Source organism: Gambusia affinis, linkage group LG23, assembly GCF_019740435.1.
Source record: "Gambusia affinis linkage group LG23, SWU_Gaff_1.0, whole genome shotgun sequence".
Lineage (NCBI taxonomy): Eukaryota > Metazoa > Chordata > Actinopteri > Cyprinodontiformes > Poeciliidae > Gambusia > Gambusia affinis.
In genome coordinates, this window is record NC_057890.1 from 18,791,489 (window position 1) to 18,805,477 (window position 13,989).

Genomic DNA, 13,989 nt, shown 5'->3' on the forward strand with positions numbered 1-13,989 from the left:
CCAGGAGCAACGACATCGTCTCCATGTGACACAAATGTTTGTCTGAAAATGATTATTCTGCAGATTTATGGCAGCTCTTTCGTTAGCGTGGATTAATATGTTTTTATGATCATTTAGAAAATATTTGGCTGCATTTTGACAGAATAAAGTTTTCAGAAATCACGACTCCAGTTAAAGAAAAACACTTTCTGGTGGAAGATGAAACTTTGACATGAGCTGATCAGGTTTTTCTTGTCGATATCAATTTCCAGTTTTCTTTAAAGTCTGATCAGCCATTTTGGATTTTTGTAGTTGAAAAATTATAACACAAAAGCGAAAAAAAACGTTTTTAACCAAAAGAATAAAATAAAAGGTAGTATCCGTCCATCTAGTTTGTGTAATTTCTTGTCATTATTAAACTCATAAAAGTGAGTCTAACTGATGCATTTATGGACCTAAAATGTTGGAACTTTTCAGTTTGGGTGCATTTAATTAGGTGTAAAAAAAATAAAAAGATTTTCAGTATCTGTAAAAATAAATCATCCAGCGGACTGATTGGTGCGTCTCCAAATGAACATCCTACCATCTTAAACTCATTTCCTCGCTGCAAAGCAATTAAGGAATATTCTATTTGTTTTCTCAAACTTTTGCTTAGTTGAGCTGAAAATGACAGAGGTGTCAGAGTGACCACACTGAGCCGCCAGTCCATCTCCGTGTCTGCAGAGCCGTCAGCGCTCACTTCCTGTCTGACACCGCCACATCCTGTTGATAACTGCCTTTCTTCCCTCTTTCCCTCTCTCTCCTCGACGTGGCAGCAGATGCATCATCTCTGCTGAAGAATGACAAGCGAACGGCCAAGTCCCACCTTCTCTCAGCTCCTCTCGTTTCACTCTTTGGAGAAAGAGGAGAAGTGTCAGAGTCGTGTCTGTTTCTCATAATCGTCAGAGTCGGATTGTTGGAAAACTGCTGCAGTTTGTTGATCCAAAAGATCCACAATCTGAAGTTTATCAGTAAAGAATTTTTTTTTGTGGAAACAATGAGCTCAGAGGTCATTTATGGGCTAAGAATTTGAGCCCAGCGTTGTTTGCTGAAGACGTAACAGTAATCCAACGCTACAGCCTGGCGCTCAGCATCAGCAGCCATCCTGCACGGGCTTTAAATAGACCCGATTGGACATCTGCTTCACAGAGGAGCAGGAGGAGGAGGAAGGCGATGGCTGACAGCATCTCTGACTCCTTCTCCTCTGTCTGTGCTCACACAGGAATTAAACGTGTATACACCCACAGATCAATGCGAGCTCAGCTCTCGACTCTGCAGTTGTAATTTGTGTGTGATAATCTCAACGGCAGGCCTGTTGCTTCCGAGCTGGAGGTGTTGCTGCACACTTACAAGTTAGCAATGCATAAAAATGTCTGTGTGCATGGAAGAGCCGGCAGGTGAGAGCTCTAAGGGGAAGTTTATTTATAATCCGTACTAATAGAGGAACCTGTTTTCACCTCGCTGTCTGTGGATTTTCCTTCTGTTCTTTTCTTTCTTCCTCACTTTATGCAAAGATTCTTATTCAACTCGTCCTAAAAGTCCAGAGGTAAAAGCTGAGGAAAATAAAAATCAAACTCTGGTTCGTCTACAAACATCCATCTGGGTTCGGTTAAAGTGAACTCTGGTTCGATTCAAATGCATATGTGAACGCCAAGCGGACCAGAGACCGCTCCAAAAGCAGGAAGTGGACTACAGCACAGGGCATTCTGGGTAAATCCAACCAAAGCTAACATGCTAGCCTAGCACTAGCAGCAGAAATGTCTTCTGGTCTTCAGCCAAAGACTAAAGAGAAATCCTCCAACACTAAAATCTGACGCCTCCATCTTGTTTCCATCTGGTGAAGAAGGAAGTTGCTCTCAGTGTCTTCAGAGGTTTTTGTGTGGTTTCCTTCAGTGGTTGTTGGTGCAGCGCCCCCACAGGCCAGGAGGGGGACAGGTTAGTTTGGGTCAGAACCACAGCAGCTGGTGGAGTTCTGGTTCCAGTAGAACCGGTTCTACCAGGCTATCGAGGGAAAACATTCTTAAACTTCCTCCCCATTAGGTTGGACATGGAAACAGAAATCATTTCTGGTTAGGGAAACTCAGAGTTTCACTCTTTGCAGATGACATTTTATGGTACCTCTGAGCTGTTAAGCAGAGCTACGAACTGAGTTACACGGTGGAGCAGCTGGTTGCACTTTGAACCAGAACCAGGACCGGTTTAACCCAGAATGATCAAGTTCTGCTACTGCATGTCTGGTTTCTCTCTGAGGAGCTGAAATCTGTGTATGAAGCCACGATCATGAAGACATAATTCATGATCAGAGGAAGCAGTTTTCTCAATACAGTGGGTAAAGTTTGTTTTCTTTATTCAATTCTGAATTAAGATAAATTAGTTTATTTTGGTGTCATTTCTCTAAATCTGATGGTGAATCTGAAATCTGAGCATAAACACCAAAGACCTGATTCTCACTAAACTCATTTCAGTTCTGTTAAAGTTTCTTCATTAAACCTCAACAGATCTTCCTTCCTCCATCACTCAAACATTTGCTCCAACGTTTTCTATCTAGCATGCAGCTCTGTAGAATAATGTTTCAACAGATCCGGGTGACTCTGAAAGAATCCTGAAATAAAAAATGTATTTTATGTAAAATGTCTTCCTTTGGTAGCAGGTTCTTATGCTCGACTTGGATTCGAGTTAAGATCTAAATACATGGACAGAGTGACATGGAGGGATTCTAACAGTCAGTCTAGCAGGTTGGATATCTTTGTATCCACCAGTAGAGGGCGCTTTCACAATAAACAGTTTTTATGATTTAGAAAATAAAAGAAAAAAAGAGTTTTTTCAATTTTCACCAGCAATGAAACCAATTTTTCTATAAACGCTTTAAATCTGCAGCCTGCTGTTTAAAACCACTAAACCAATTATTAAAGATTAAAAGCAGAACACAGTGAGCCGTATTCACCATCACAAAGCCCGACACACACACACACACACGCACACACACACACACAGCCAAACAATATCAGCATGATAAACACCTTGTACATCCCCCAGCGTCTCTATTTCACTAAATCAGGCACATCTGAGGACAGACCTTGAGGTTTATGTCATCATGCATATGTGATATGTATTTCAATTCTAAACAAAGTCAGTTTATCTTCAAACCTCCCACTGAATACAGATTCTCATTTTACCTCCATCCGTTTAGGAAGCTGCTGCTGGAGATGAGAGGAAGGAGCAAAACAGGCGTGGAGAAGGATGTGGATGAAATGAGTATGGAGGGATTATTTCATAAACGACAGAATTTTCTTTTCTTTGTAAGTCATTTGATCCTGTCAAATATGCCTAAAGCCATACGCCCCCGCATTCATTGTCTGAAAAACGCTCCGTTTAGGAGAATCGCTCCGGTTTCAAACAATGAGCCGAGCGGCTGGCTGAGCAAAGGGAAGATGAGATTTAAGAGGCAGAAACGACCAGGAGAACCGGACGGCCAGGACGATGGTTGGTTGGTTTTTAGTTGGTTGGTTGGTTTTTAGTTGGTTGGTTGGTTTTTAGTTGGTTTTTAGTTGGTTGGTTGGTTTTTAGTTGGTTGGTTGGTTTTTTGTTGGTTGGTTGGTTTTTAGTTGGTTTTTAGTTGGTTGGTTGGTTTTTAGTTGGTTGGTTGGTTTTTTGTTGGTTGGTTGGTTTTTAGTTGGTTGGTTGGTTTTTTTGTTGGTTTTTAGTTGGTTGGTTGGTTTTTAGTTGGTTGGTTGGTTTTTTTGTTGGTTTTTAGTTGGTTGGTTGGTTTTTTGTTGGTTGGTTGGTTTTTAGTTGGTTGGTTGGTTTTTTGTTGGTTTTTAGTTGGTTGGTTGGTTTTTAGTTGGTTGGTTGTTCAGTTGGTTGTTCAGTTGGTTGGTTTTTTGTTGGTTGTTCAGTTGGTTGGTTTTTTGTTGGTTGGTTGGTTGGTTTGTTGTTGGTTGGTTGGTTGGTTGGTTTTTAGTTGGTTGGTTGTTCAGTTGGTTGGTTGGTTTTTTGTTGGTTGGTTGGTTTTTTTGTTGGTTTTTAGTTGGTTGGTTGGTTTTTAGTTGGTTTTTAGTTGGTTGGTTGGTTTTTAGTTGGTTGGTTGGTTTTTAGTTGGTTGGTTGGTTTGTTGTTGGTTGGTTGGTTGGTTGGTTTTTAGTTGGTTGGTTGTTCAGTTGGTTGGTTGGTTTTTTGTTGGTTGGTTGTTCAGTTGGTTGGTTTGTCGGTTAGTTGGTTGGTCAGTTGGTCGGTTGTTCAGTTGGTTGGTTGGTTGGTTTGTTGTTGGTTGGTTGGTTTTTAGTTGGTTGGTTGTTCAGTTGGTTGGTCATTTGTTCAGTTGGTTGGTCATTTGTTCAGTTGGTTGGTCGGTTGGTTGGTCACATGGTTGCGCCGCAGTCTGATGGCCTTCATACATCTACAGCCGACATCGAAGTAGACAAAACTCTCCGTTCTCCTCTGGACACTCAACAAATCCACAAATCATCTCCATTCAAACCCAAAGCTGATTTAAACTTTCTGTTGGTTTAATTTTAGGCATTTTCATCAAATACAATCAATTTATTCCTTTTGAACCTAAAACTCAGACATGTTTTAGCTTTTGGGCATTGTATTTTAGCCAATTATTAGTTGATATGTCCTTAATGTTAGCTTTATGTTTGGAAATCAATTCTATCCAACTTTTACTGGTTTCTGATCCAAATGTGTTTTTTAAACGTCTACATCCACAACAACTTATTGTATTTCAGTAAATTTATTTTAAAAGTTATATTTTAGTTTTGCTACATACAAAATGGTCTATTTCAAGTCTTTTTCTCTTCAGTTCGATAACTATAACTCCCATAAAGGCAGCAAATCTCAGAAACTTGCTGCTTTTGTTTACCACATTTATATCCTAGAATAAAAATGGAAAGTTGAGTGGAAGGAAAGTGTCTGGCCATCAAAAGATTGTGAAGAGAAGTTCTGAATATAACTTCCTCTTCCTGCATTAACGCTGTTTAACAGTTTGAAATGAGCCATATGGGCTGCTGCCCAGGGCGCCATCAGGTCATCAAAAAGCTAGAAAACATCTTTAGGACTTCAGGGAGAACATCATGTGGACTGACAGGACAAAGCTAAAACTGTTCCCAATGTCTGTCCCTTTAAGTCTGAACATGGCAGCTGCAGTCAAACATGGTGGTGGCAGCATGATGGCCTGGGCTGCTGATGAAACTGATGGAACCAGAAGGAAAACATCTAACTGCTTCAAAACAAACCAAAGTCCTAGTCAAAGTTCAGGTGTAATCCAGGCAAGAAAACCAGTTGAAACGTTTTGATTTGAATATTTAGCGATGACTTCCTGTTTGTTAGTGACCAAAACATGAAACTTTATTTATTTATTCCTGGTGTGAAGAAACTCTGTGGGTTGTTTCCTGACTGAGTGTGTTCAGAGTGTGTGTGTGTTCAGTGTGTGTTCAGAGTGTGTGTGTGTGTGTGTGTTCAGAGTGTGTGTGTGTTCAGTGTGTGTGTTCAGAGTGTGTGTTCAGAGTGTGTGTTCAGAGTGTGTGTTCAGAGTGTGTGTGTGTGTTCAGTGTATGAGGTGTGTTCATAGTGTGTGTGTGTGTTCAGAGTGTGTGTGTGTGTTCAGAGTGTGTGTGTGTTCAGTGTGTGTTCAGAGTGTGTGTGTGTGTGTGTGTGTGTTCAGAGTGTGTGTGTGTGTTCAGAGTGTGTGTGTGTGTTCAGTGTATGAGGTGTGTTCAGAGTGTGTGTGTGTGTTCAGTGTATGAGGTGTGTTCAGGTGAACTGAGTCATGCAGACAGAAATAAAGTCAGAGTTTTTCTCTGTGCTGCTCTCAGGGAACAAACTAAACTTTCTTCCCTCAACAATCAGAAACTAATCCGACCCAAACATCTTCGTCTTCGTCTTCGTCCGTAATGCCAGTGAAATCATCCTCGGCCTCTCAGCCAAACTTGGCAGCTCCGTCTGCCTGTTTTCTGGGAGGCCTGACGAACGGAGCGCTCGGAGCGAACGGAAAGCCGGAGAAACGCTTGGCAGCGAAAAGTCCGAGAGAAAACGCAGAGAATGAGCGATTGAACCGGAGTGGGAGAGTGAGTGGGCTGTGGAGAGAGAAAAGAGGAAGAGGAGGAGGAGGAGGATATATTTAGAGCCGCTCCTAATCAACTTCTCCGTCGGTTTGTGTCTGTGGGGGAGAGAGAGAAGTTCAGCGGAGGAAATCGATATGAGCCCACTCACCGAGAGCAGAGAGACGGGATCTACTCTACATCTACTCTTTATCACTTCATCTGATTCATCAGCAACAGCAACTTTAAACACTACAGCAGAGTGGTCCAAAGAGCGGCTTGCGGGCCATTTGTGACCCTTAGGATAAGTTTATGTGGCCCCTGATTGGTGCCAAGGCAAATGTGATTTTTTTAGGATGAGTTTTATAAATACTGTTAGTTTATGAGTCACTGAACAGATTAAAAATCTGCTGCTGGATCAACCTGCTGGTTCTGGTTCTGCTCTGCATCCAGAACCAAACATGGAGAAGCAGCATTCAGCTTCTATGAAGCACAGATCTGGGACAAACTTCTAGAAAACTGAAAAACATCCGAAACCCTGAGTTCCTTTAAACCCAGACTAAAGCCAGCTGGTTGGAGCAGCTTTAGACACCAACAGCATTGATTAGCAGAACCTGAGAGGTTCTGGAAGGTTGATGCAACAGCAGCAGATGTTTAATGTGTTGTGGTGTTAAACCATTCAGTGATTTATAAACTAACAGTATTTTAAAGTTTATTCTCTGAGCTACAGGGAGCCAGTGGAGGGACTTTAAACCTGGTGTAAAGCTCCTTGAACCGCCTCGCTGCTGAAATGTTCTTCACTAGTAAACCTGATTGACTCGAGTGATTGATTGATTTATTGATTGACAGGCATCAGTTTAGAGCATCAACAGGCCCAGAGCACCACAGATCCTCCACCTTACCCAACAGGGAACAGTTTCAGCAAACAGAAGAAGCTTTGTTTCCCTCCCAAACAAACAGTGGGCGGCTTGATGGCCTTCACTGGTTGCCATGACGACCATGGTGTCGCTTTTTAGCCTCCCTCGCCTTCATCCAGGCTGCTTTCAACTTGATCTCCTAAATGCTCTCTTGTTTTTCCCCTTTTGAAGGAAGAACAGGCCATGGCAGGACGCTAGCTGCTTCCTGGCCCAGATTTCCACTGGGATTCGGTTTTAAAGTGTTCCTCTGGTCCAACATTCACACTCCGTGATAACAGCAGCAGAGACACACAGAGCTGCTTGTTTTTGTGTAAAAACATGAACAAATCTCAGATCTCTGCTGGGAACAGAAGAGCTGAGAGACGTTTACAGATCTGCAAGTATGGCTGAAAAATACCATGAAAATAATGGATGGATGTAAAAATATTTACATGCAACGTGAGTTTCAGTGAAACTCGTTACTGGTCTCTTTTGATGCCAACATCAGATTTTGACATGAAATCGAGGGAAAATCACTTAAAACTTTGAGTTTTAATGGATTGTAAATTGGAGCTTTAATGTGATGCATAATTCTCTGAGATATCGATAAAAATGACTAAAGGTCAAAACTGCACAGGCGCTAATGAAGCTAAGCTACTGGCATCATAGGGGCTCCAGCTGACATACAGTAGCCATACGTTAGCTTCCTCCACCGGCCCAATTCCTGCACAACACCTCTCATTAGCCCACCATCGATCCGGCTCTGTGTAGCCCACACAGAGAGAAAAGGCAATTAGAGCACTGAGCAAATGATTGTGTGAACCGCTGATCGATAGGTAATCATCACCTGAGAAGGACAGGGGGTCGGGGGGAGTGAAGGGGCCAAAGGGTGAGTCTGAGGTGAAACCAAACAAACAAGAGGAGAAGCAGGAGAGAGATGGAGGAGGAAATCTGGGTCCATGTTGCTTTAAAATTTAAAATCAGAAAAAAAATCAAATAAAGAAGGAATTTAACTCCAAGTTGGAAAACTTTTCCAGATTTCCAGAAGTCAGAGTAAAACTGAGCAAAAAGAAGCAGGAATAAATTTATTTTACAGCTTCACCGTGGTTCTGTTCCAGGTTTCCCACCTGCACTGCAGCAGACGGTGTCCCTCAGGGATCAGTCCCAATAAACTGTAACTATTTTAATATCACCAACAGTAAAAATGAACATTTCCAGTCATGTTCGGTTCTGCAGCCTGAATGGGAGCCACCAACTGGCTCCTATTCAGCTGCAGTTGGTGCTTCAAATTTATTTAAAATACTGACATTCCTGTGTTCCCATTTAAAATAAAGCAAGGAAGTTTTATTGGTTTAGCATGTCTAGATTAGAAAGAAAATACAAACCAGCCAGAAACGTTGAACAAACAAAAGTGATAACAGAGAATTATCTTCCAGTTGTTTTGCAGTTTTCTGCATAGAAGCCGAGTTTCTATGGATCTCACTGAAACATTCATTAAATCCTGAAAATGTTCTTCGAGTGGCAGAAGGCCGACTTTCTAATTGTCTCTAGGTGATGCTGAAGGTTCAGGTCAGAGGTCATTATGATCTCTAGTTTCCAGCTGGAATAACTGAAGCTGCTCGTTGACTCCAGATCTATAACTAGATTGTTTCTCTTCAGTTTTCAGCATAAATAAATATTGCCTCCTTTTTAAACTTTTCTACCTGTAAATCATATTTTATAAACCCGTTCAGCCTGTTCTGGTGATTTTTGCCTCTTTCAGGACATTAAAATCTCTGCAGTTGAACTCATTTCCCATCAGGTGTTGCTTCTGGCTGCAGGCAATTAAACTGGTCTGATTCCTGAAACCAGTGCAATATTTTTTTAGTGAAGCGTTTAAGGAGCAGCTTAAACCTCAGCAGAACATCTGAAGTCTTTAGAGGATGTAATTAGTGTGTTTTACTCCTGCTTTATGCCTCACCTTTAGTAGCTGCTGCTGTTGGCTGTGGCATTTGTTAACTACATAAAGTAATAACCTAAAGCATGGCCCGTTGGCTCTTTAGCTCTAATTTTCCTCATAATTGATTGCCATATAGACTGAAATGTCCATTTAAAGGTCAGAGGATGAACTTGTGACACTTTCCCTCATTTATTAAGTGTTTTCAGTTGCAATCATTTCATAAAAACTGCAGGAATCAGCTGTTATTGAAAGCCACGTCGTCGGTGAATTAAGTAAAAAAGAGTCGTGTGGGAGGTGATTTTTTCCATTAGTCTGTCACTGAAAGCAGCTTTAAAGACAGAAAGTCGGAACATTTTTGTAGTGAAACATAAAACCTGTTTCTTCTCGGCGTGTTCGTTGGTTCCAGAGTTAAATGTTGCGTTTTGTCACGTGTGCAGGAGGTTATGAAAGTTTTGGACATACATTAGCAGGAAGTACCCGCACTTTCACTTCCTTTCTGGCGCAGCAGAGACAGGTGGCCTCATTGCCGCCTGCATGAATCCGGTATATTTATTCCCGCTCCTCTTCTTTGGTTTCTTTCTCTGCGTTTCATTGTGTCTCACTCCCACTCTCTCTAACCCTCTCTGTCCCAGCGTCTCCATTTCATGCACTTCGCCCAATTTCCTCTCCATCTCTTTTCTCTGTGTGAATAGCATAAAAAGCATTATGCGCCACACTGATTCACTCATATCATGAATAAAATAATGGTACCGCTGGCAAAGGGTCTAAAACAGGCATTGACATGTTTTTATAAAGGCAGGTATCAGGAGTTTTCAGAACCGAGCCACCAGCGACTCATTTTTCTGGATTTTAAAATCAACAGCCTGCAGATCCTTTCTGCATTAACCACATTTTAAACTCATCTTTCTCAAAAAATGCACACAGATCCCAATACTGCCATGAAGAATTGTGTGTAAATCTGCTGGAGATTTCTTAAAACCGGTCCGAACATTTAATCACGGTTCTACAAGTGAAAATGATCATAAAACAAACATGTTTCCAGTGGATATCAGAGAATTTACCAGCTGTAACGTAGAACTGAAAAACATTTGTGTTTCTAAAAGGGAAAAAATCTGGGAGTCGTAAACATACAATGGAAGGAAAGTCCATTTTTCTGAGAATAAAGCCAAAAAGTAGCAGATATAAAGAGAAAAGCAGGGAACCGATAACTGGACCCTGTGGGACTCCGTCATGAAGTGAAGCAGCAAAAAACACAAAATCACAATTTTTTATTTTTTCCCACCAGGGGGTCTTTTTGTGGCTCTAGTGTCCCTCATATGACAGCAGGCTGACAGGAGAGGGTTGAAGACATGCGGCAAATGTCTGCCGGGTCCGGGAATCGAACCCACGACGGCCGCGTCGAGGACTCAAGGCCTCCAAAGGTGGGTCGAGCTGTCCCCTACGCCAGTGGTCCCCAACCTTTTTATTACAGCGGACCGGCCAAAGCCTTCGTAAATTTCCTGCGGACCGGGGGGGGTTGGGGGGCGAGGAGGAGACTGCGTGCGTTGTGAGGATCGTAAGGGGTGGCGCGTTGTGAGCTGGCGCAAGACTCAACCCTCGGCATCCGGTGTACGATTTTCAAAATAAAAGCTCCTCCAGACTCAATACATAGAACGGACATATTTAATTATTTCTTGCGCGGCCCGGTACCAATTGGTCCACGGACCGGTACCGGTCCGCGGCCCGGTGGTTGGGGACCACTGCCCTACGCCACCGCAGCACGGCCCCAAAATCACAAAATTTTAATTTGGCAAACAGGATTTGAACCACTGACACCCAGAAGAGTTAAATCTAAAAACACAATAACCTGATCAGCTCCTAAAAACACCATTAAAGCTCCTAAACTTCAGATTTTAAATCCAGATAGAAACACCTAAAATATCACGTTCTACTCTAAAGGATTATTAGCTACAATAAGATCCAAGACACTCAGTGGAGAACCAAGAACTGCAGATTTACATGTTTTCATTTCTTTTAACACTAAATGATCCTCAGAAATATTAAGCAGGACTAAAGTTCAGGTGCAACAGCAGCTCAGACAAAAACCTTCCTAAACATTAAAAAGGAAATGCAAGTGAGGAGAAATCTGTTCACGGTTCAGTCTGCACAGATTCCTCAGAGGAAAGTAAAAACCAACCGGCTAACGTCTGAGCCGCTGGGTTCTGGCTGTGAATCCTCCTGATGCTGCTGCTCCCAGTCCTCCCATTAGCCTGACCGGTTAACCAAACATTCATGTGTTCGGACATGGAAATCTAAATCCCATCCAACTAAGGATGTCTTGGCTTATTGAGTCAGTAAATCTCAAAGTCCAATATCGAAAGCTTTGGCTGCCGTCCACATTTAACTAAATGGGCCAGAAATGACTCGCTCCGGTCCAAAGTGCGCCATAAAGTTCAGTTCACTGATGCCAAACTGGCTTTAGAGATTCCTCCATAAAACTGACAACTGGAACTAATGTAGACAATAACCAGTTGACCGTTTCCATATGTTCAGAGTCTGCCAGAAGTTTCTCCAGTCGGCTCATTCAACAGGGAAATTTATTCAAGCGCTTTGCCAGCCTGTGGAGGGAGAAATATTCTCTCCCCAAACTAAAGAGATTGTGATTAGAGGAAATTTAACAACGTGTGCAGCTGGAAAAATGATGGTTCCCATAAAGATGCTCCACATGATCGTTCTGATGGTCGGGATTATAAACTAATTTGATTTACTCAGGAAAGGAAACTTCTGATTGTCGAACACCTCGACTAAACTGCTTAGACCGCTTTGAAATGCTCAAGCCCAAAGCTTTTGATGCAGAATAAATCTTTAGTTATAGAACATGATGAAGAGCGAGGAGTACCCGGAGAAAACACACACATGCACAGGGAGACCGACAGACTGAGCCGCTTGTGGTTTTTAATCTGCTGTTCTGGGAGGAAAAACAGCAGATTTGGTTTTTAGAGCAGCTCGTTTATTTCAGAACATTCCTTCATCCCAACTAACGTCTGGATCCAGATGAAAAGTCCAGACATCTGGAGAACAGGAACTCAGCAGAAAACCGCTGAATATAATATAGAAAAGTTTTCATGTGTCTGATAAATAATACTGAACCAACACTGCAAACCAAATATAGAAAAAGCTACTAAACTAATGGGATAAATTAATGTTCATAAATAGAATCTTAATTACCAACAGAATCTCAAAATGTCTCAAAATAACATTTTTCTCATTTTCTATTTAAATCAAAGAACAAAGACAGAAAACTTTAGTTCCAACGTTTCCAAAGAATCTTTATATCGTCTGAAAATCTGCATAAAAGTACCAATCAAGAAACAATTACAATAATCTGGATTGTTGTAAAAATGTTTCTTGGCATTAGACTGTCGGCATGTTTTTCCCTGGAAAACAGGAAGAAATTATTCTTAGTACATCTTAGTAAATCTTTTTCCATCTCTCACTCAGATTCCACTTTTTGGGCCATGATTTGATTCAAAACAATTATTTCATGGAGAATCGTACAAAAGTACTTAATTTCTCATGTTTATTCAACATAAACATGCTGAATAAACATTTCTTATGATTATTCATGCCTGCTGCAGATACAAGAACCAGATACTGGAATCGAAATATCAACAATGCTGTTGATATTCACATAAAACAACAAACTTCTGACCAGGCACCCATCAGCCTCTGCTAGCATCAGTTAGCCTCTGCTAGCATCAGTTAGCCTCTGCTAGCATCAGTTAGCATACGTTAGTGGTGTCCATGAAGTTCTCAATCTTCATTTTGTGAACTTTGAACTCTGTGAGGTTCATGTCAAACTTCCTGGGAATTTAGTAAAACCAAAATGAATCCAAATGAAGACGAGCCGATTGAATGTCGTTCATTCTTCTAGTTTGTTTTGTGTGACATCAGAACAACAAGTGTACAAAATGGTGGCAGATTTGTGTTATTTATGTAAATCCATATTAATTATAAAAACTTAATGTCTCCTTTAATATTCAGCCTCATCTAACTAAAATTATCACTTCATCCTCTGACCCTGGAATATTTCTCATGTTACTTTATTTTGACCTCAATCTCATCAGATAACCTGCAGAGCTTGTATAACTCACGGCTTCAGTATAAATGCTTGAAGAAAGAAATGCGAGTCAAAGCCCAGCAGGTCCCGGCTGCAGAAGTGTTTGCACCCTGTGGCCCCTGCATTGATCCGGCAGCTACCTCCGGTCTGGGGAATCCTGCCGCTAAACAACTTCTGACGGGAAATTTCTCTCTTCCTCGGATGCCCTGGTCATTTGTACCGAAAGGTCAGAGGTCGGGTGAAGCAGCAGCCAATTAAAGCTCTGCAGATTTGACACAAAGAGGAAACGATGTCTGGGCGGGTTGCTCCAGGGGCCGCCGGGGGCCACCGTGGGCCGTTAGCTTCCAGCCGCGCTACGCCTGGATGTTGTTTACTTCCCGCTCCGCTCTGCTTTTTTATCCAGGTTGTTGCTTGAATATACGGCGACCGACATGTTTGGATGTCAGCCGCTGCTGCGGAGGCGCCGCTTCACACACACAGTCCTCGCTTTGCAGGGGGGCAAAGGTCACCACGAGCCGGCACACTTCATTTCCCAGGCTGCCGTGGGGCTGGCGAGGGCACGGCGCTATGTTGTTCACCGGCTTGATGAAACCGGTCCGCCTCGCTCTGAGTGTGTGTGTGTGTGTGTGTGTGTTCCCTGTGGGAGAGGTGGTGGGTCAGAGATGGGTGTGTGTGTGTGTGTATCAGAGTGTGTCATGTTTTCTCCAGCTCAGGATGACTGGATGACCAGTCGAAGGCTCACCAGCGTCTGCAGCGAAGCGACGGACAGATCCGTCTCATGATGTGGACAGGAAGTGTCCAGAAGACACGATGATGCTGGTCAAACCGCTGGACCTGCTGTCATGTCTGCTTTCAAAATACTCTTAATAAATCCAGTCAGGATGAAGTAAACATTTTAAATCTGATGTTTTCCATCCAGTCTGAGCTGCAGATGTTGAAACAGAGACGAACCCAGACAGACGAGGTTCCACGGAGGAACTGAGGAACTGATCCAAACTC

At 42.3% G+C, this 13,989-nt stretch overlaps 1 protein-coding gene across 7 annotated transcripts in view; it reads right to left on the bottom strand.

Moving 5' to 3' along the window:
• celf2 (cugbp, Elav-like family member 2) overlaps positions 1-13,989 on the bottom strand; it is a 480,486-nt gene that overhangs the window by 192,236 nt on the left and 274,261 nt on the right. The window lies entirely within an intron of this gene.